At 35.7% G+C, this 23874-nt stretch overlaps 1 protein-coding gene and 1 non-coding gene across 6 annotated transcripts in view; one reads left to right on the top strand and one right to left on the bottom strand.

The window, feature by feature from the left end:
* The window catches only part of LOC106140510 (neurobeachin), a 457176-nt gene that overhangs the window by 76607 nt on the left and 356695 nt on the right, over positions 1–23874 (top strand). The gene's annotated exons all lie outside the window — the stretch shown is intronic.
* Positions 1746–1818, bottom strand: Trnaa-agc (transfer RNA alanine (anticodon AGC)). Its single transcript has one exon. It is a non-coding gene; the product is annotated as a tRNA-Ala (tRNA).

Here is a 23874-nt window from a genome sequence, read left to right as displayed (position 1 = left end):
CTATCATACTTTTTAAAATACCTTCCACTCTTGTGTAGGTGTGGATCTCTTTATGTTGAAACATTGAGTTCGGCACAAAAAGATCCCACTCTAGACAAATTTCTAATACACTTCTTCCATTATCATTCACCTTTTCGTCACCAAACGCACCAAGCACCTTTTCATATCCATCACGCTTTACACCCACCCATCCATTAAAATCACCTAACATAATAATCTTCTCATTTGGCTTGGTAACTTTCAATACTTCTCTTACACTATTCCAGAACTCCTCGTTTTCGCTTTTTGCTGATGTTGTACCCCTCGAACCCACATCCCAAGGTGCATAAACACCTAGAACGAAGATCCGAGTGATTCCAACTTTCAGCCTAATCCATAGAAGACGAGGGCTGACACACTCATACTCATTCACGCACTCAGCCATTCGTGCAGAAAGAATTAGACCGACCCCTTGACAGCCTCGGCTGGTACTGGAAATTCCAGACCAATACGCCGTGTAAGGGCCGTGCTGCGTCGCGTCGCATCCTTTCCGCTTCGTTTCATTCACGCACAACACATCCAAACGTCTTTCATCCATCATCTGGCATACTTCCTCAATCTTATCCTCCTCTTACATTCATCGTCGCAAAGCGGCTTTCAGCAGACCGCATACCGCTCCCGCCGGGAACGAGACGTGATGGGGTGCGGACACCATCGCCGCCATCTAGGTGCTCTTTCAAAAAATTTGCATCCATGCGATTCCCACGAGACGCTAGGGAAAAATTTTGTCCGCCCCAGCAGAGCCCCGCATGCCAGGGTAAGGCTAGCCATTACCTGGGGGTCGCCCAACCCCATGGCGGAAGTGGCACGCTCGAGACTAGGCTCGCCCCTAGCCATGCATCCATCGGCGCGGCAGACCTTAGATTGGCAGGGATTTACATTAAAGAGGAATCCCAAGTCTATCCCTTAGTCGGCTCTTACGACATCCGTGGGAAAGAGATGGAGTGGTCCTATTCTTTTGTAATGGTGCCGGGAACCACACGGCATTTGCATGATGCGCAATCTTTACCTAAATGCCAAGTTCAAATTATAGTTTCCCAAATTCCACATCAGACCAATGACAATAATAAGTAGACTTCGAGTAACTTATTGATGTTAGTTATGAAAGTGTATATTAATAATTAAATAAGTTGTGAACTACGAAGTAACGAAATTAAGATGTTGACTTCAATTGAGTTTAATACTCGCACTTTACTCCAACATCGGTGCAAGACAATTTCAGATCGATCGGTCAACTGTCTCCGTGGAAAAAGTTAAGACACTTAGAAGAAAACTCGGGGAAGTTAACACATACATCTTGCTGGGCAGATGTGTTAAGCCAGCCATTGGGTAAATAAAAATGTTTGTTTAATTTTTAGAAGTTCTTTATTAAGGTAATAATTTAATCCTTATCGTAAATTATTACCCTATTGTGATGCAATTTAAATTCAAAATATCAAATCAGGAACAACTTACAGGCGAAAGGTCAAGTCAAGAGTACACCAAACCGATGAGCTTGCATTACGAGAATATGTATAATGAATGTGGATGAAGTGAAAGGAGTAGGTATGTAGTGATCACAAATGGAATGATGTAGGGTCTTCCTATGCCTAGCGAAGGTTTATTTTATGTACCCTACCTATGTAAGAGAAAAACTTGAACTTGCTGGAAGTGCTAATATGGACCTTTAGGTCCCATGTGCCAGAAAAATTAAAAAAAAATAAGTTTGGAGGCGCCGGGTATCGATCCCGGTACCTCTCGCATGCTAAGCGAGCGCTCTACCATCTGAGCTACGCCCCCTGTTGTTAAATTAAGCAAATAATACGATCACTAAGTGAATTATAATAATAAATTCAACCCACATCGCCTTGGGCGAGGTCCGGCCTTTAATACAATATGCCTTTCACTTCACAAAGTATGTGGGTTATTGGTCTTTGGTAATTCTATTTCGAGTAAATCAAAATATTATATTTTTAACAAACCTCGAGAATCATATGTTTTTTTTAATTAACCATTGCTGGGCTAAGGCTTCCTCTTCCTCCCCTCTCCACAAATTGCAGTCATGCGCATAATTTTGCCATTGAAAGTTCATATTCGCTTAGCCGTATTTTAAGACATACCACTCCGAGAAGACAGATACACAGGAAAATTCAAAATAAGTCTAACTCCAAATTACGTTAGTACCCATGGACCATTTCAGTAAGTCCTGGGTACGTTTTTGATCATGATCCTGGATTAGGTGAGTCAGGTTTTTACACGAAGCGACTCCCATCTGGCCTTTGCAGGAGAAACTTACCCGTATTGTTTCAAGGTTAAAATCCAGTTGCTTGGATGTGCAGGTATCCTCATGATGCTTTCCCACATCGTTCAAAGGCTGCAGTAAGCAATTAACAGGATAACATTATGAAGCACATAGTGAATGCATTACTACAGTTGAAATGCAGCGTGACCTACATGCAAAGTTCACATAACAATAGCCTGGTACTAGGAATTCAGAACGCGGCAGGAGGTGAGCGCGTGCCTCCTTTGATCACGCGTCTGCCCCAGTTGCAGGTAATTCTTTTGTAACGTGAAACTCTGAGATTACTCTGAAGTATTGCCAACTTGTGTTCGAATTTGGAAAAGTAGAGAATGAATAATATTGGAATGAGACAGTCATCGTCTTTACCTTTTCCAATCATTTGAAAGGACATATTAACTTATCACGTTTTTTTTTACGGGGAAGGCAGACCTATCCTCGGTTCGTGATCTCAGAACGACCCAGGGCTCTTCTCCAGAGAGGTGAGGACACTACAGGAACAAAAGAAAACATTCATGATCCGTTAACAATAAAGATATAATAAGATTCTGGTCCCAAGTGACTGAATTATATAAATAGTTATAGCAATTCTGCGTAACATGAAAAAGTTGACAGAAGAGTTGGGAGGGCTCACAAGTAGGCTAATCCAGGATCGATAGCTAATTTCCTTTCTGCATTAATTGTACAGTTTTTCTTGACGTGAAGTCGCGGATTCAGGATCCAATTTAAGTTTGCTCGGCTTTCGGTGACTCCGTCCGTACTGTCCTCTGGCACAGAACATAAGCAGCAGCGAGAAATAGCAATTAAATTTAATACAAACAGGCATATATAATATTAAATTTTATACAATTACCGAAGGCAGACACTACATTGTGTTCACTCATCACCATGTTAGCATACTTCTTCGCATCTTTAATATATTACCTTGCCACTACGCACTGAGTTATTCATAGAAAACAACAACGAAGCCTGGCGCCGTTTCTTTAGTTGGGTTAACAAGTATTATACATATGTAACATTCTGATTCTTCTCTTCTTCGGTTCCCGGTGCCATTACCATAGGTAAATGACGCAAATGTGACTAAAGATTTTCGAGGGTGTATTTCTCAAACAGGCCTTAATTGAATGACAAAGTTCTATGATTGCCGTTTAATTAGAATAATCAATATTTATAAATAATAATACAGGGCAATCGCTCCTCACATGCGCCATCCGCTTCCTCGTACGAACCGTTGGTTTCCGCTATAACGTCCCATTGTGAACGAAATTGAATTCGACAAGTTTTTAATTTCACTGCTGAAGGTCAAACTAATGTATTCCATATAACTTGGTGGGTTCGGAGTACGGTATTGCCTCTAGAATATATATGTTTTTTCACGCACAAACAAATAAGATTTTGTCTGACATATCAGTGCACACCCGTGTGATTTAGAATGATATTTTAAGTATATGGTAAAATTCGTATGAATTTTGGTTACTTGGTTATGAATTTTATTTAACAACAGGACAGGACTAGTAAAAGGCATGTAAATTATTAACAAACAAGTTCTAAAGTTGTACCTACTCGTAAACATCGTAAAGCGTGTTGTAATTAAGAATACTTACATTCATATATCGCGTCAATCACGTCTTACTCCCTTACGGGTTAGGTAGGCGCTCGCTACTCTTACTCTGGTCATTAGATCAAGAAATCAGCATCCTAACTTTTGTACCAAGTGTAATAAATTTTAATGGTATTTTAATTTTTTTATTATGCCCTGTTATGTCCCTTAACAGCATTTAGTACAAAAATATCGTCATGAAAGGATGTGTATTTATCTGTATGGGCGAAAGGGACTGATAAATAAATTATCGATACTACGTAATGGTCCTTAGGTTTGAGGGTGGGGGTAAGTGGATTGAGAAGCCTTTGTAGTGGTCCCGAGACGGCGGGTATTACCCGAGGTAGTGACTAAATATTTAATACTTCTATATAAAAAAAGATTGTCTTTTAGTCCCAAAGTTTAGATGTGACATCTATGCTGCTGTATGTCTATCATTTCAGTAATTAACGAGAAATTAAAAACATACTACGTAAGCTAATTTAATTAAAAACCGGTTATAATTCTGACTTGCCTTTTACGACATCCATGGGGAAGATCCATATCTTGTTTTTGATGTTGTTGTTGGATGTCGTAAAAAGTGGTTTTATTCTAAAGTTCGGTATCAAATTCTCCCATTTCGAATCACGATATCAACTTGACCATGTAATTTCGAAATCAAATTAAGGTAAGCTGAACTTTGTGCGAGGTTCCAACATTCGACATTTTCAGAATTTACAGTCAACAATGTAATTACCGGTATTGACATTTTAAGAGCTCGCGTCCAATTCAGACTGAATGCTTTCAACTATGTATAAAATGCAAAAAAGATTCCACGTGAAAAGAGATTTTGTGAAAAAAAAACTTTGCAAATACTAGCTAACTGAATAGAGAATAATTTAATTATGTTTTAGTAAAGCTCGTACTTTTTATTACAACGATTTTCGTACGAAGCTGCGTTTGAAACAACAATGTCAATAAAAATTGAGCTTTATTCTCAATGATTTAGTGGCCAAAATATATGTTAGGGTAAAGTTTTGTACGAAATCACTGGCAGTTTCATAGTAATACCCAGCTGGGTTCGGATGTAATTCTGTTAGAATTTGTGAATGCTTCAAATCGAATGTATGTATTTGTCAATCGCCAACATTGTCGCTGATAACACTACCGATAGATGGCGCACTCTCTTTTTGACGTGTCGTCTTTGATAGTAATATGCAAAGACCTGTATGCCGCTAAAGGATTTTCTGAAACATCATACAAATTATGTTTCTCTTGCCATCTTGTATGAATTTCCGAAACCTCCGTTAAAATTAGTTGTACATACATACATACCTCTTTCCCCGAAGGTTTAGGCAGACTACACTCCATTTGCACAGTCCATCTTTTACTTCCTTTATTTCCTTCACTTTTATTAAGTCATTTTTGCCCAGGATGATGTTTTTGTAGTTTCACCATTTATAGCAATTAGAAGTACGTTTGATGCGTTCTCTTTTAGATATTTAGGTCTATATTTATTAAATTGACAGCCCTCGATTTTTCGAATGATATAGATTTCCCGCTTGCTATTCACACTGCTAAAACGTATCGGCGTGACATACGGATGACATAAATTCAAATATTGGTTTGAAAATTGGTGTAAAACAATGGTTTTAATACGTTGTCTGTACATTAAAGAAATATATCTAGCTGTTATAAAACAAACTTAAATCTTGTTGGCTTACAAACTTGGGATTCTTTTTTAGGCGATGGGCTAGCAATCTGCCACTATTTGAATCTCAATTAAGCCAAATAGCTGAACGTGGCCATTCAGTCCTTTCAAGACTGTTGGCTCTGTCTACCCCGCAAGGGATATAGACGTGAACATATGTATGTATGTATGTTATAAAACTTAATTGCATTTTTGTTAAAATACTTACTATTTAATAATAATAGTTATATTTTATTGATGTATTTGTTTATGTATGTCTATAAATAGTTGGGTGTGTGGAGTACACTGGAAGAGACTTTGTTGAAATAAGCAGAACCTATGTAATTTTGTATTTTGTGTTTATCATTCTTAATGTTTTCTGTGTACATAAATAAGTAAATAATTAAATTAATAATATCTGCCTACCCCGGGAAAGGGATGATGCATGAACATGTGTATCCAAATTAAAATACCATAAAAACACTTAGTAAAAGCTTATTTGTTTTAGTTTAAGTTACATCAATATTGTTTGTTTGTACTTTACAATCGATACAGAAAACATACAAATTTCCTGGGCAATTAAACTTGAATGATATAAGTTACGATCTCTCCCTGAGGGCTTGTTTACAAGGGTTTCTGAAACTGGACCGGCCCTTCTAATGGTCGATATTCATTTAAAGTCACTTCTTTATACTTCGGACAGGGGTGAATATAGTGTTGCCAACTTAAAGCTTTCAGCGCTAATGTCTGGCTTTTGAATTATGTTAGCGCTTAAAATACGAAGCTTAGCGCCTACCGCCGATTTCCAGTACATAATCTGGCGTGTTCGTTTTATTAAAATTGTAATTTAAACAATTCAGACGGTTTAGAGATAACTCTCAGCAAAAAATAAAATAAGTGAAGGTTTTACACAAAATATTAGGAATTTTGTACGAAAATTGACGGCTGGCTTATTTGCTCGTTAAAATTGTCATAGTAATATACTAAAACTAAAAAAAATTATTGCTTATTTTTGGCTATATGGAGCTTTTTAAGTTCAATTTAGCGCCTTTGCGTCGGAGGCAGTGGGCAACAGTAGATGAATATTTAATATCGTTTCTTTTCACCCCAAACTTCGGAGTCTTGCCAAAATTTAATTAACAAGAACGTTTATGAGCCCTACCCGTCTCCCGAGAAACAATATTTCAAAGTACTTCACTGATTAACCGTTATTAGTCATAACTGTCGGGTTTTCAGGTAACCGTTTTCATCGTTTAATGTGTGGGATTAATTTGTGAAATCCCTAATTTCTCTTTTAGGAAACACCTACTCAAATCACTGTTTTTTCCGGCGACTTAATGTTTTTCCTTATTTTATGGGAGTGTGTTAAAATAAATCGACTTTAGGAGGATTTTTTTTAATTTTATCCCTTTTTTAATATAAAAAAAATCGCTTTTCTAAATCTTAGAAGCGAAGACTTGCTTAAAATAGGAAATTACTTAATGGATTGAATATTATCTAGGAGTTACCAAGCCCTAGTAACAGTTACAGAAATAGAACCACGCGCACGCAATATCAAAAAAAAAATTAAAAACGAAATAGCAAGATGAAAATAAAACTTGTTATGATGGTGTCAAACCTTTAATTTAATTATTAATAATAAAATAGTTTATTTAAGACCTCAAATTCATAAGTACTTAGGTACCATTCCTGTAGGGTTTTATTATTTTGAATTCTATTGGTGTTACAGATTCTCAGTAGTCTGTTCAGATCTGTTCTGTACCTACTAATGTTTAGGACGGTCTCGCCAAAACTTAGTTTATCATTGGAACCTAACATGCAAAATAAACGCTAAATCCTCACACTAAGTGTTCAGTTGGAATCCCTGTTTGAATTCCTCCTTTGTGTCAGAGCAGACGTTGTAAACACGGTGTAATTATTGTCTTACTGATACGTGTATGCCGATACCATGACCAAGATCTTGCTGTAATTTAGGAATGTATAATAGCAAATTATAATACCACATTTCCTAAAACACAGGCTGTTGCCCAGGTTTGTCATCAGTACCGTGTGGTTACCGGCACTATGGAATTGTAACCACTCCCTCTTTTCCCATGGATGTTGTAAATGGCGACTTAAAGATAGGCTTTTAAACTTGGGATTCCTCTCGTAGGAGGTTAGCTAGCAACCTGTCACTTTTTGAATCTCAATTCCATCATCAAGCCATTCAGCTAAACGTAGCCTTCAGTCTTTTCGAGACTGTTGGCTGTGTCTTGATTTTGCAGCGCACTATTCACATGATTCGGCTCGTAAAACCGGAAGGTTGATAGATACATGGGTGGTCGTGGGATAGTATTGGCTCTGTCTACCCCGCAAGGAATATAGACGTGACATTAATGTATGTATGTCCTCTTATTCTGTTATTTGGCATAATCAAAAAGAAAGAAAGAGAGACTTTGCGAACAAATATTATTCATTCGAAAAATATTAAAGTATAAAAAATTGATTTATACATTCTGAATGTGATCATCTTTTCATCTCATAGGATATTGAAATACGAATTGAGAGTCCAGTCGTGCACGTAAAGGTTGTTTCCGTATCAGTGTTGCTGGGTGACAAAGGTAAGCCTATCGGTGGATAAGCACCTTAAGTCTTTGCACATGAGCGGGCCGCCTGTAAGGGAGATCGAACGTGTTATATGTTTATGATCCCCTGGTAGTTTTGTTTATTTTAATTAATATGACAGAATATTCTCTGATTTATCTGGTTCATGGATGTTTTACATACAAAAATCACACCTCTTTCCCGGTGGTGTAGACAGATCTTTCCACGATACCTGCATACTTCTTTCGCTTCATCCACATTCATAACTCTCTTCATGCAAGCTCGTCGGATTCCGGATTCACGGATGCTTATCTAAATAGTATTAACACACAATGATAGTTAATGTACGAGTATGCATATAACAAAATTGTAGATTTTTTTTTACTATTAGTTAAAAATCATTATTTTTGTTTCGTTTATGTTTTTATTTATAAAAATTAAGGTGTTTTATAGTTGTACTTCATTTACATTCACTGTAGATGGAGTAGTAGTAAAATGTAAACAAGAGTTTTACTAGGCACCTCACAAAGCAGTCTCCGCTAACCAGTAACAAATCGCGCCCAAATACTCGCATCTAGAATATTCCATTGACAATATCATGCGAAATGCAATGCCGTTGTTTGGCATAAATCTTATATGCGCCGGAGCTGCGACCAGCTGTAATATCTCCTTTGAAGACGAGCCATTGTTGCGACCTGCATTGAGAGGTAATATATCGGTGCTCGGGATCCTAACGTACTTAAAGGAATTATATAATAACTTAAGACAGATGTACACTGGAAGCAACCTTGCTGGTTTTATTAATTTCCTGAGAGGGTAGGCCGAAACTACGTCGTTCCATTTGCCACGATCTAAGAACAAGAAATTTGGCAAATGCGAAGTTTTCTTTTAAGAAAAATCCTAAGCAATAATAGTTACTCGTAAAAAACACCTCAGTAATTTATCAGACCGACCCAACAGGCTAAGAAGGATTCCCTACATTTACACGGGAATAGGTTATAGGTTTTATAGGTTAATTACTAAATTAGTTAATGATAATTGAGTTTAAAAGATTATTATTAAAGAAATATTTTGGACGTTTCCCCGCATTATCAGACTGCCCCTTGACTGGCCTTGGTCGGACAAAATCGATATATTCGCTTCACACCTCGTCACTCATCTTTTGTCCCATCATCAGTCACACACGGTAGAATGAAAGAGAAATAAAGTGTGAAGCAGATGTGCCATTATATACATTTATTGATTTCTTACACATTACATTGGAGCGTTGTAAAATAAATGTGATACTTTTTTCTTTGAGAACGAGAACAAAGACGTACACTCCCTCTGCGCACCAGAGGTGTGACATACACGTATGCCCTTTATCCCACTAGTTTCAATAGCTACGATACTACTAGTTTAACCTGTTATGATTTAAGTATTTATTCTTGAAAATATTGAAACTGCTCCGCAGTCAATAATTTCATATTATTTACTGTTTGGTTGTCTTCTGTTCACACTTTATCTGCTTAAACAATCTTCATGAAATTTAGCACACATATTTATAAGAAACAAAACCAAACCTTAAAAAAAATGTGCGACAGTGTATAAATAAAAATGACTTGAAAATGTATCTTTCACCTTCTGTAGCCTCGATATTTTGTGGCGACGTCCGATGTCTCATTTGTTAGCTGCTCGCATCGCATTCGTGTAATATGATCGATCCCTCATTGTGTCTCTGTCATATAGATTATGGATACTGGAGCGTTAGTTAGGACTTCGAGACATAAGGAGCTTCGTATTGATTGCAACTAGAATTAAATCTTCTTTCGTTTTGTAAAAAAGGAGAAGTAAAATAACTTAATCACGATACAACTAGTTGTCCTGCTTTTTTCTCCTGGCGTAAATTCCGGTTACGTCGTCACCTATCTGAAAAAGAGGCCAGGGTGTGTCTTTTGTACATGACTTCGATTAGAATCAATCAGGATTGGGTAACTAGTTGTCACTCCTCTTTCTTTTTCCACTTACCTCGATCTCTGCATACTTTTTTACTTACTTGACCTTATCTTCAAAAAATAATTTAAAGATTTAATCACTAATAATCGACAATTTTTAAGATACCTTTAAAAAGTACAGATAAAAAATCCATTGTGCACAAAATAACATTTATTCTAAGATTACTCGTGTAAATCGCCGCGAGCTTATTTGTACTCCAAAAATACTTGCACTTTAAAACATCTTACCAAGTTTCAAAACGTCGGAATCTTGTGAACTCTAAGCCGGCTATTTCTAAACCCCGCCACCTCTAAATACTCGCTGTAAATCTTTTATTTTCTCGTGGAAAACTCACAGATATGAAATTCTTTAGAAATTTAATGTCGGCTGTCGACGGCTGGAAAATATGGCTGAGAAGTGTTCGCTTTATTAAAATACAAATAAGCTTTACGGGTTTATAGTTTTAAAGACCAGTTTGAGAGCACCTGTGGTGGAGGGGTATGTGTAAGGTACCTTAATATTTTTGTCATTTAATCTCTTGCAATATTTATTTTTAATTATAATAATTTAGTAGGAATTTGTCAATTCAAAATGGTAGTACTTATTTTTAAGAAAGGGCAACTCAGTGTAACGCTGTAGAGGGGCGGAAAAAGGGGGAAGAAAACATTCGGCTGAAGGGGACAGTCTTTTTCGGACGGTGGTGTAATTTAAAGAAAAGGAATTAAAAATATACTTAAATACTATCCTGGAGTTATTTATTATTTGGACAACCTTACATATGGTAGGTGACTCAAAACGGAATGCCAGTCCGAAGGTGTAAAGTATAATAGGTCTGATTCCTAACAATGTGTCTTTTAACTCAAAATACTTTTTCTGTATGTTTATCTGAATTAGTTATTATCTTAAGTTGAATAAACCAAACAATTTACATTCCTGCAATATACAAATATATCACGTCTTTATCCTTTACGAGGTAGACAGAAATTAGTCTCAAAGGCTAAGGTCACGTTCAGCTGAATGGCATTTAATTATGATACTGAGATTCAGATAGTGATAATTCGCTTGCTGATGGACTTAAAAAATTACAAGATTATAAGCATTAATATTCTTATCTTCTTTTTCTTCTTCCTGGCTTAAGTCCTGGTTGCATCGTCACCCCTCTGGAGAGGAGCCCGGAGTAAGCTCTTGACCATGTATTCTGGATTGGGTGAATCAAGTTTTTTGAAGAAGCGACTTCCATTTGTCCTCCATAACCTTTGCAGGGGAACCACGCCCGTATTGGATTATAAGGTTACATATGTATCTTTTAGAAATAGCTTTAAAATAACCCAGACTAGACTCTAGACTGGGCTGATAATATTGTTCTAATACCTACTCTTACATTGGTGGTATGTGTTTTGTGGTGTGACACATCTTGTCTAATCATAGGTTTTTAGTTCATATTTTTGGTTGTATTCTAATTTGAATATTCAATAATTATTTGTATTTATTGCTTACCACATAAGAAGAGCGGGTTCTCCAAACACAAGTATTTATACTTAAATGGAGATCCCATTCTAAACGAGATACTGTAAAGGAGTTAAATAAACTTTTCATTTCATTTCATTTCATATCCAGTTGCCTGAATATGCAGGTTTCTTCACGATGTTTTCTCTCACCGTAAGAGCATCGGTTAGTTATCAAACTAATGTACATAATTTCGAAAATATTCATTGGTACAAGGCCGCAGTGGGATTCGAACCGGTGCCTTTATGCGCAATCGCGTGTTGACCAGGCACCTTACTGATTACACCACCCACTAATATGTCACTTACGAGGATTAATACCATTTTCTGTTAAATGTCAGGGTTGTTACGAGTATTATAATTAGTTCTAATAAACGAGGTAATTATCGTGTGAAATCATCTGAAAGATTGAGGGGATATACATCATTAAGAAAACAGAACGCGAATTCACTCAGTTATGATCGGGAATTTAATGTAATTAATATACCGACTAATGCCTAAGGCAGTCCTCTTAAATACATACATGAATCGTTTTATTATCACTTATTAGGTTGACAAATTCGACAATTTCAAAAACGTTCGGTTATTGAAGGCTAAATAATAGAATCAAAATTCAAATAGCCCATTCCTTCAAAAATTCTTAGGTGAACACCAATATGAAATATTTTATCATCTGTGTTATTTATATTTCTGACAGAGAGTAGAGAGTAAAAATGCTACTAATAGAGTATATTTATGGATAATGAAAATGTTGTTGTTTTTTAATATTAAGGCTCCATCGTTCAACAAAACGATGATTTTGCCAATGTCAAGGTTGAAAAAAATGCTTCGTCAAAAGCGCAATGAAATGTCAAATAATATGTAATAGACATTTATACACATTTCGTCTAACAATGAAATAAAAATTTTAGTATCAATCAGTATTTATGTCAAATTTAATTGAAATAAAATAGGTTTTTTGTAAGATTGATAAAAAAAAAACATGATATCGATGAGGTTGCATATGGATAAACGTTAGGAATTGAAAACACTATGTATGGATTTTGCAGTGGAGAAAGATGTAGTAGTAGTAGATTTACCTTCCTCTCCGGGAAATAGGCGTGATTTTATATATGAACTTAGAAGTAACGCTCTTTGGTGTCATCATGTACGTTAAGCTCAACTTTAAAGCTAACTATCGTTTAACTTATCGCAACGCTAAAGGCTCGGTAGCTTATCTTTCTAAAGCACGGATAATGCGCAAATCATTGAAGTCAGAAAACGATAGTCTTCTCTACCAGCATTAATGTACATATGTATGATGTGTTAGATGTTCGCTATGAATTATTCAAATGACATTACGTCGCCGACGATAAACAAAGTCTATTTCTCGTCGCTACAATATTCTTGTATGTGATCCGATCAGCGGTTCCCAAGTTAATAGGATTGTGGACAACACAAAATCGGTATGTATATTTTTTTTTATTTCCACTTGTTCTGATATAAGAAGGTTATCTGTATTTTAAGGGACATTTTATTTATAGAAATAGCCAGCAAACCAAGTGGTTTTTAAGTTAAGAAGATTTCGGCTAATGTTACAAAATCGGACTGATTTTTGAGGGGTTTTTCACTTGATATATTTATTAAAAGGCATTCCCTTTTTTGATTTAGCCACTTTTATGAATGAAAATGGTTAATAGAGCGGACGAGAAAAAGAATTACAAAATCATGATTTTTCTTTTTGTTTATTCGTGACGTATGGCTCTCTCTGGCTTTTTAAGGGAAAAATACGTTTAATATGCTTACATTTTCTCTTTAAACCCAATCAAGTCTATTAATCAATGACCTGAAGACTTAACAAACACAAATTCTGATATTCGACTATTGATAGCACAAGACCGCCATAGATTTATCAATTAAGCCACTGTCATTATTTTTAGATGTAACCATGGGAATATCGGACGATCCACTGGATGCTTCTCGTCTCATTAGCTTTCCCAATAAAATAATTGAGAGTTTCTGTTGCGGGGGATGCTGTGCCGGGAGGGGTGAGGGACGCCCGGGCTCAGTGAACGGACGCCCGCCCCGGCGCTCGAACGCGTCTGTCGGCGTTTTCCCCGGGAAAATCTGCGTCATGTGCGCTACGGATACCAGGATCACATGAATTCGAGTGGTGCGTCGAACGAAGTATCAGTGGTGTTCGTTTTTCAAATACGTTTGTGATATGGACCTCAATAATCCTTGCGAAATAACTTCCGATTGGTTATGATATCCCGGTATCGGGGGATTAGTTTACCGTTTCCTAAATAGCGGAGGGCGACGGAGTATCGTTTAGAAAAATAATGTTTGCGAGAAAGGTTGTTTTTACGGATCGTGATAAATTGAAAAAAGCCTTATTGATGCCAAGAATAAGAAGCTTTTTGGCTAAGCTTTTTATAGCACGAACCTCAAATGAGTCACACTTGAAATGCATCAATAACAACATTCTTATTCCAAGAGATTTATAGGTACGAATCTTAAATCTATATAAATCTGGTCCCTCCCAAGGGACTATGGTGGGATGGGACCCTTTGTTATTTACATTCAGTATTGAGATAGATGACTGTGGTAACAAATAGACATTTATTTCTGCCACTTGCAAGCACAAAAATATTTGTATAAAGCAAAATATACATGAAATGACAAAGTGTACATTAAGCCTTATTTATATTGATTTCATGGCTCTCTACGTAATTGCATTCTACGATAGTTTTTCTATCAGCTCATAGGGCGTTTTTCTCTTTTGTGGAAATGTACCTTTATTTTTTTTATCCATACTAAAAATTAAAAATTAAAATGATTTTAATTTTTGTTAGTAACAAAATAACTCAAAAACAACTGGACAGATTTTGACTAAATTTGAGAACCGTGGTAGAAAAGATATCCTTCAACGGTTTCCATTCATCCTCTGCACATGACCAAATCAACTAAGCATTCCCTCTTCTGTTCATATCACTTCTACACCAAATTATAATATAAACTAGATTTTACACGCAGCTTCGTCCTAGCGAATTTAACGCCACCTATACACGTTTTATGCAAATCCACGGTAATTATGGTTTTAACCGGGATAAGTACGAATCTTCTCCAGACCCTTAATTTTATTTACGCAAAATTTCAAGAGCATTGGTTCAGTTGACAACGCGTGAAAAGAAAACAAACTGACTTAATTTCACATTAATAAATATTAGTTGCGATAAAATGAACCCTAAATAAAGTTGTAACATTAAGAACTTCTATTCGAGTCGACTGTCACCCGTCAATGTGAAGGGACCCTTTTTACTTTAATCTGTCCGTCTGTCAGTCAAGTTATAATACTTGGAACACGTCTACCGGACGTCCCTGTAACTCGCTTTTTCTTATGAATATCATTTTGTTTCTAATAACTTCTCCCTTTTTATATTTTACTAACTTTCGCTCGCAGCTCCAGTTGCGTTAAACTAAACTTTTTTCCAGATGTCATGGGAATTACAAAATAGTAGCCCTTTGTAGTAATAGCCTTTGTCATTTTCCAATGTGTAAACTTTATTTGATCTAAGTTTTTATTAAAATCGGTTCAGTGGTTTAACTGTTGTGTGACAAACAAACAAACTTAATTTCGTATGTATAATATAAGTTGGAATAGCTGGGGTTAGGATAATAGTTGTATTTTTTTTAATTTGCCACGATCATTGCTTTCTTTGCTTCCTTATTATCAATCATGACCGATGTTTTACATACATACAAATAATCAATATCATCTACATCGTAGACAGAGCCAAACGGTCTAGAAATGACTGCAAAGTCAATACAGCTACTGTATGCCTTACAAATAGTGTCAGGTTGCTAGTCTATCGCTTACAAGAATGGAGTGCTCCTATTATAAAGAACCTATTCTAAATTCTATTCTTAAGTTACCGTTTTGATGACCGATGTTTTTGCTGTGAAATTAACCTTATACATTGGCCCTCATTTAGATATATAAAATTGATATTTTTCCAGACACACGTTGCCTGACCCACTTTTCACCCTTTCCCCATCTGACCCTAACTCGGAAATCGTTAAATTACGGCTAACAGGCCGATACTAATTCGAAAACATACTATAGTGAGCCTTACGGGATATTGCACATGATATAGACAATTTAACCGTCAGAAGAAGAAGAAAAAAGAAGGCTATTTAAATTTTTGCGGTGCATTTTTTATCTGTTATCGTTACATATTTGCGCTATTATTTTTGTAAACTTTTCTTTTTGTATTTTATATAACGTGTGAAGTTTCAATTTGAAGTCAGAATAATAATAGTAAAAAATGTGTATTTTTTTTTATTATATTCTCCTGAAACCTTCTTTTGAAATTTCTTATGAGTTTTCAATTTTCTTAACACTGTTAGAAAATGCATTTTGCTTCCAGGTTATATATTGTACATTTAGGGCTCAATAATTTCTTAATAGATCGTGTAGAGCTAATAGACATACATTACACAAACTCAATTTTGTATTAACGATATTTGTATAAGACAAAATATAACGGCACTTCTCCCTTGGTCGTCTTAAAATTGAATTGATCAGTTGATGATCTCGTCAATGTTGCCATTAATCAGTGGAATTGAATCCTGCCCGGCTCGTGATCGTGATCGCGGTGTAATTGCGTTTTCGTTGCAAGACTGATGCGGGACATTTGTCTCGCCGTTGGTAATCAAAGCCTCTTTTTGTCTCCGTTTGTAGGCTGGCCTTGCTAGGAAATAGTGCAGCTTGAGTGACCTGTTGGCGAAAATCTTGTCAGCACAGGTCCCGGGTTCGATTCATGCTCAAAATAAAAAAATCTTGTCCAGAAGTGAATGTCGTCTCCTGCTGTAGGTTCTTTTAATTTCTTAATTAGATTTTTTCCCAAGGGCCATCTTTTATTTACTTATTTTATTTTATAATTGTTTATTTACTAAAAGTATCGTTAGTTAAAAATTAAAAATAGTCAACAGCTTCGCGCCTATTTAGGGCTAGCTAAATCGTGTAATAATTCGCTTACTTACTTATACTTTATTATTTTTTTAGCTTTTACGACAGTTACATGCTGACAATATACAATACAGGCTTTGCAATCTTGGTTATTCTATCTGTAATATCTTTTCTACCATCATAATTTAGAAGCATTTGTTCCACCAAAAAAGATAAAAATCTGAAATCAGTCTCCGCGATTATACAATGTTTATCGACCTTCTTCCACCACCAAACTAAGAAATAAAGTTTATTTGCCACAAAAGATATTACAGCAGAACGAAATACAAATTCAGCAATAAAACAAGATGGAATAAGGCTTTGACGTTATATAATGAACTCGACGAAGGAGAAGTATAATCAAATAGAAATAGAAAATGCAGTATTCCCGGTACAGCGAGGAACACAAGGCGTGAGACGGTATTGTCGTATTGTTGCATATTTTTTACAAGACGATCGTGGACATTAAATAATTTTGTGCTAGACAAAAGAAAGAAAGCGAAAAAAAAACAAAGAATGAGATGGTAATGTCGAATAATAATTTTTTTTTGCAAGCCGATCATGCCCTCAATTTATTTTATTGTTCCAGACTACATAAACTATGTTTTTAGAATAGCGATATACAAAGATTTTGTTGGTGGTGTTATATTATGGTATTATTTTGCAAGATGATAATTTTATTGTGATAGACTTTTAACGCCATTACATTACACTTAAATTTTGGGAACAATTTTTTTGTATTTATTTTTCAGAAAAAGTTCAGTCCAGTACATTATTTATGTCGATGTTGAACTCCATTCACAGTGACGAATGTGGCGTGATACATCGCAAGTACACCTATCAGTCTTGAACCTTTTTACTTGTAACAAGTCTCCATTTATTTCCATTTTTACTCTTTAATATAGATCTAGTGGGTTATGGTCGCAGCTGCGCTTGCGTAAATTGAAAAATCTTGTTTGTTTCCTGGGAGTATAGGAATTATAAGGTATCTGTACTTAGTTAAGTGTAATGTGCCAAATCTCAGCTTTTTACTTTCTGTATTTTCCGATATACCTTATTCGTTTATCGATTAGCAAAGTAGTAAGAGGTTTTTGAATCATAACGGTGATATGATGTTAGATATATTCATAGAGTGGCTGTCTTGTTTTTATGAAAAAAAAACATAAATTCTGGGAACGAAGAATTTAGCTACTTTTTCTCTCTTAAGATTAAGAGATTAAACTTGGGATTCCTTAGTTTAATGATATAGCAACCTGTCACTATCTTTTTATGTCAATTTTATCATAAATCAATCCAGTCAATCATGATCGAGTCACTTGTGATTTCATTGGTTCTGTATACTTTGTTATTATACTTGTTCAAAAAAGGGCCTCCAATTTTCACTAATTTCCAATTCATTCTACGTGAACAGCAGTTAGTAAATAAAATTCTTTGCAATATTTCTTGATATAAAAAGTCGCAAAAGAAAAATGAAATATCTCTCTAAAGAAATAATTCCATAGTTCGTATTTTCTTTGACCTTTGAAATCGAATCGTCGGGAATAAAATGTATGAAATACTTTATTTGCGAGTTATTATTGGTGTCACGTGCGAAACAGGCATGAAATTCATGCTCATTACCAGACTTGTTTGTCACGAGTTGAAAAAAGTTTCGGTCGGCAGAAAGCTCAGAAAGTCGAGCAACGCCGGGCCCCTACTATGAGGTTACATTGTATTTCGTACGCAAAGCTTTCTGATCGTATCACGGAGAAACGAGTCGCGACACGACATTTAATAGACAGACCGTATTTTGTATTCATTTGTACACCTAAAGACAGGAAGCAGAGCATTGATTAAAACAATATGTTACCTCCTTACTATGTTACCTTAACTTTTTTTATTATATTAAAATACATATATTGATGATAGATTCATTGGCTGTACAACGTCGCATCCGTCTCGGTCCGACTCTACGCTATCACTTAAAATTACACTATAAAATCGTGAAATATAATAAACTAAAAAAAAAAATAAACCACATTTGAATCATCTTGCTATTATTAGTTCCAGTTGCGTCCTCGCCTTGGAGAGGTGCCTAGGTCTTAGAGTACGTAAATCAAGTTTTTACAGCGTTTTTAGAAGCGACTCTAGTCTGACCTCGCAACTATGCAAGGAAACTTACCCTATTTCGTATCATAATTACACATCCTTGTTGCCTGAAAGTGCAAGCTTTCTCATGATATTTCTCTCACCGTTAGAGTATCGGTAAGGAATCAAACGAATATTTCAGTAAAAAGTCATTGGTAGGATTTGAACCTGAAATTTGTGATGGTTTTAAATGATTTCCTTTTTATACGAACGGAGTCGCGGGCGCTCTCTAGTTTGAATATAAGAATATAAACAGATAATCTTATTCATAAGATTTCGTTCCTCCTTCATACAATGTAATAAACGAAATGACAGTCTACGGCGTAGCGGGTCGTAGCCCGTAGCATCTGCTACGGCGTAGCGCGTAGCTATTTGCTCGCACTCAGATTTAAGTGAATATTTTCGTGTTGAAAGAGTTTCTGCTATATTATTAATGGATTTAATACATCTTGTGTATGTCATGTATGTTATTTTTTTATGTAATTTTTCTGGCTGTAAATATTATCCTGGATTTTTTTCAGTCTTGAATACAATTGAAAATAGTACTCTCAGTTCAGGTCACTTTCAATTGTATTATTTTTGTTTTTTTATTTGGAAGAGTCATAAGTGTATTTATAATATGACTATTTTGAATCAGCTGTAAAAATTATAGTTACTGTAAATTTTCGCAGAGTGAAATTACTAAACAAAACATGATGCTGAATTAAAAAATAATAATAATACGATTTTACCAAAAATGTGATATAGGGCTGGGTTTTCTATTGGGCAGGTGAAATACATACTATAGATAAATCCTAAGATGTACCCTAGTATCGAAAAAGTCACTTTTTATTTTTTTCCATTGCAATTTATCGAATTTAGTGCTTTCAATAGGCTTACTAACTTTTAGTTAAACAGTTGCTATAATTAATGACCTGATTGCAAATCGCGACAACACTAGCTAACTAGTATAGCGAAGTTTCTCGAAGCTTTAAAGTCAAACAGAGCTTCCAATCGATACACCTAATCCGGTTGACTAACAACAAACTAACGAACAAACTAGCGAGCCTGGGTGCTGGGTACCAGGCAACGAGAACTTAGTTGGAGGTAATGATTTAGACTCCAATTCGGAATTCAATTAAAGGGTTTTAAAAATATAATATGAAAATACTATTTGTCTGAAGAGCGCCCGGTTAAGTCTTTAGGCTGGTAGACAGTATTTGCTCACAGATTCTACAATTATATTGCACTAAAACTTTACAATAAACTTCTAATAATAAACAGAAACATTACAAATATAAGTTACAACGCCTTTAAAAAATTCCTCAATAATTGGCTAAAAATATGACATTTGATGAGACTGAAGATTTTTTTTATGTAGTAATTTGATAGATATAATGTAATTATAGTAAAACCAGCGCCACGCACACGCACAGGAACACGCACACGTACACACGCATACACACACACTACCACACAACATGCCCATTCTTTTTCTTTTTCACTAATGCTAATTCCTGACTGCTAAAAAGTGTTGTATTAGTTTAGATTTATCATAAAAATTTCACTTTATTTGTTTTTTTTTCCTTTCGTTTACAGTATGAAAATAATGTAACTGACAATCGGAAGAAGCCTAACTCCCATATGTGGTATGGGAGTCAGGCTTCTTCCGAAACCTTCAATAGGGGCTAGCACAACAAACTTTTGTTAACACATACTGAATAAACGATATTTGTATTTGGTACCAGGCGTTCCAGGCCACTGTACTTCTCATTTCGTTATCGTTATTGTATGACTTTCGGTGAACGCGCAACAGAACAACACAATGAGTTCTATCAACATTTTTCAAAAAAAAAATCTTCTTGTTTTATTAATTACGAGTAGCATTAGCATCATTATAAGTGAGTATGATTTTCCCATTCACACGGAAGATGTTCAGAGTAAAAGTCACTCTTATAATAACGTTATGATCAACTAATAGGCAGGCAGGCATTGCGTTCACATATGCTTCTTCTTCTTCATGTTACTATTGTCGGTGGAATTAAGTAATTAAGTTGAGTGCGAGCTCCCAATGTGAATATTCAAAATTCAAATATCTTTCTTTCGTAATTTTGTCTATCGCTTTCTTATTTTTTTGCAAATATGCAAAAAAATAAGATTAAAAATTTGTCTGACTAAGCGTAATCCTTTGAGTCTCGCATGAAATGTAAGTGAAATTTTACATTTTATTTATACAAATTTTTATTAAAGTCGACGGGCACTATCACAAAATATGCTTTATGGATAAAATATTGGACTCTACTCGGGTTTTAAAAGCATAAAATTTCACCTGTAACATTACTGCGGCGTATTCATAAAATATTTTCCAACTTTTCGCCGGTGGTCGTGTAAATAGTATGAATACTCGGAACGCCGGAAAAGGAAATGAATTTTTCAAAATGATCGTTAAATATTTAAATATATAGTAAGCGCATTGAACATTTGAGTTATGTACGAGTATTTAAGTACTTTTTCGTCACGAGGTTTGTATTAGAAATGTTTTAGTTAATGAATTTGTAAATTGCGCCCGTGGCGTATTCACTAAATAATTCGCGTGTGTAAAGTTATCAAAATTGGTAAGAGAATAAAAAGTAAGAATTCGATAAATGACCAGTATATTTCGCGAGGCAGAAATTTTACACAAAGTAGTTTTTCCCATGGAAATAACAGAGTTGTCAACCTATGATGAGTACTACATTTTTTTTAATATTTCATATAACAGAGTACGTCCCTGTATAATTACAATTCCATGTGAACCCAAGAATTTGGCAAACTGACAACATGTGTATAGCCAGCGATAGTACACAAGTTCTGGCGTGTCACGCCGACAAACACCAATATCGATGTCAGGCAAACATTGCTAATTCTGAACAGGGCCGGATTCAGTTAGGTAGGTTTTGGACCAAACTCGGGAATTGTTATATCACGGATTAAAGCTATTTGCTACGTAAGGAATTAAACTTGTTGGCTCAAAATTTTCTGATTTGGCTCTGTTTAGTTAGTACAAACATACATATATATTACGTCTTTATCACTTTGGGTTAGACAGAATCAGAAGGCTTAGGGTTACTAGCTGCTTAAAAAATGCTCTCACATTCGTCTGGTAGCGAGGATAAAATATAATGTTTTCGTAAATAAAAGTCGACCAAGGGAAAAGCTACATATATATTTAAATAGTATTTTTCATTGTAATAATGTAAATCAGTAACAAAATTTGGTCTTTAAGAAAAAAGAACCAATCCAATTTTTTTTAAATAAAACCTGCTATGTTAAAACAATACTGTTAGCGACTCTGGAAAACGTAAACAAGAAAAATATTCCCAAATAAACAGTGTTATATGTGACATAAAGTCTCTTTCAGCCGAAATATAAATGTTTATATTCGTTTCTGAAGTAAAATAGTGCAAGTTCCGCCATTTCCTTTATAGCGAACGAGTCTCTCGTGAAAAATAAACCCCGGAGTGCTGGAATGATAAAACAATGGCCAAGCGCGTGCCGGGGCACGTGTGTGGGGCTCCGTAGCCGATCATAGTAAACATGTCGCATATTTATCGCTAACGGGTTAGGCAGAGCCAATAGTCACAAGACTGTATTCTCATACATACAAATAGTCACGTCTATATTCCTTGCCGGGTGGACAGAGCCAACAGTCTTTAAATGACAGAAAGGCCACGTTCAGCTGTATGCCATTGTGATGAAATTAAGATTCAAATAATAACAGGTTGTAAGCATATCCCTTAGTCACCTTTTACGACATCCATGGGAAAGATATGGAATGGTTCTATTCTAAAGTGCCGGAAATTAAACGGCATTCATAAGACTGAAAATGAGATTCGGAATAAATGAAATTAGTAGCAAGAAGTCTTCATTATTATTTTATAACCAGCTCGTGTGTAAATTATTGTTACCTAGGTATTACTGTCATCTCTTTGCTATATAACTGTAATATTTTATTATTATATAATATTTAATGAGCGCCAAGGGACAACAATGTAATGGAGAAATGTCTCCTGGTAAATCCTCATTCTACCATGAAATGTAAAAATTTTGTTGTAATTTAAGCGGTTATCTTCTCAGCAAATGCGTAAATAAAATACTGTGAGGGAGAGAATTTATATCGTATTTACATATCAATTTCCCGCGCTGAAGATACGCGGAACAGATAAAAGAAATAATTGCATAAATTGTGTCTAAGCTCGCGAGACTTCGTATATATATATACTAGAGGCCGCCCGCGACTTCGTCCGCATGGAAACCCTATCAATCCCGCGGGAACTCTGGGATAAAAAGTAGCCTATGTGTTATTCTGGGTCTTCAGCTACCTACATACCAAATTTCATGGTAATCGGTTCAGTAGTTTTTGCGTGAAAGAGTAACAAACATCCATACAAACTTTCGCCTTTATAATAGTAGTAGGATATAACTCCGAGAGTTCGTATCGCACTTATCTACTTTAGTAGAATTTCTTTTTTTTTTAATGGTCAATGAAACATAATCCAATCGGCGTCAGGTTCCCTGTCAAGTTGCAGCAGTCTGTCGGGCGTCGCTTAGTGTAAAATTCTGACTTACTCAATACATAATCGTGGTAACAAATGGATCTGAGCTTCTTTCCAGAGAAACGATGCAATGGGGACAAAAGTCAGTTCTTTTTAAATGGTTCAATACTAATTTGGAAATGAATATAAAATTGTTTTAGGCGATGGGCTAGCAACCTGCCACTTTTAGTATCTCAATTCCTGCATTAAGTCATCCAACTGAATATGGCCTTCGGGTCTTTTGGAGACTGTTGACTTTGTCGACACAGCAACGGGAATAGACATGGTAAAATAAAGACTCCATTATATTTATGTAAAAAGTTTCAAAATAGCCCGCCTCCGCACCGTTCAATGAACCGATCGGCTCTTTCATTCACTCCCCCGGTCTCGTTCACTCGGCCCCGTTTCGTGAAACACATAATTAAAGGCAGGAACTGAACGCAGCTTCAAAGAAACGCCCGGAAAATGCGGGTTGGGGAGCGACAGCGGTTTTAAAATTACTGAATTTTGTGGACGTTTTGGGTTGTGTAACAGAAGGTGGGAGAATAAAGTTTAA

The sequence above is a fragment of the Amyelois transitella genome, chromosome 21 (genome assembly GCF_032362555.1).
Source record: "Amyelois transitella isolate CPQ chromosome 21, ilAmyTran1.1, whole genome shotgun sequence".
Lineage (NCBI taxonomy): Eukaryota > Metazoa > Arthropoda > Insecta > Lepidoptera > Pyralidae > Amyelois > Amyelois transitella.
This window is presented reverse-complemented; position numbering and strand designations above follow the sequence as displayed.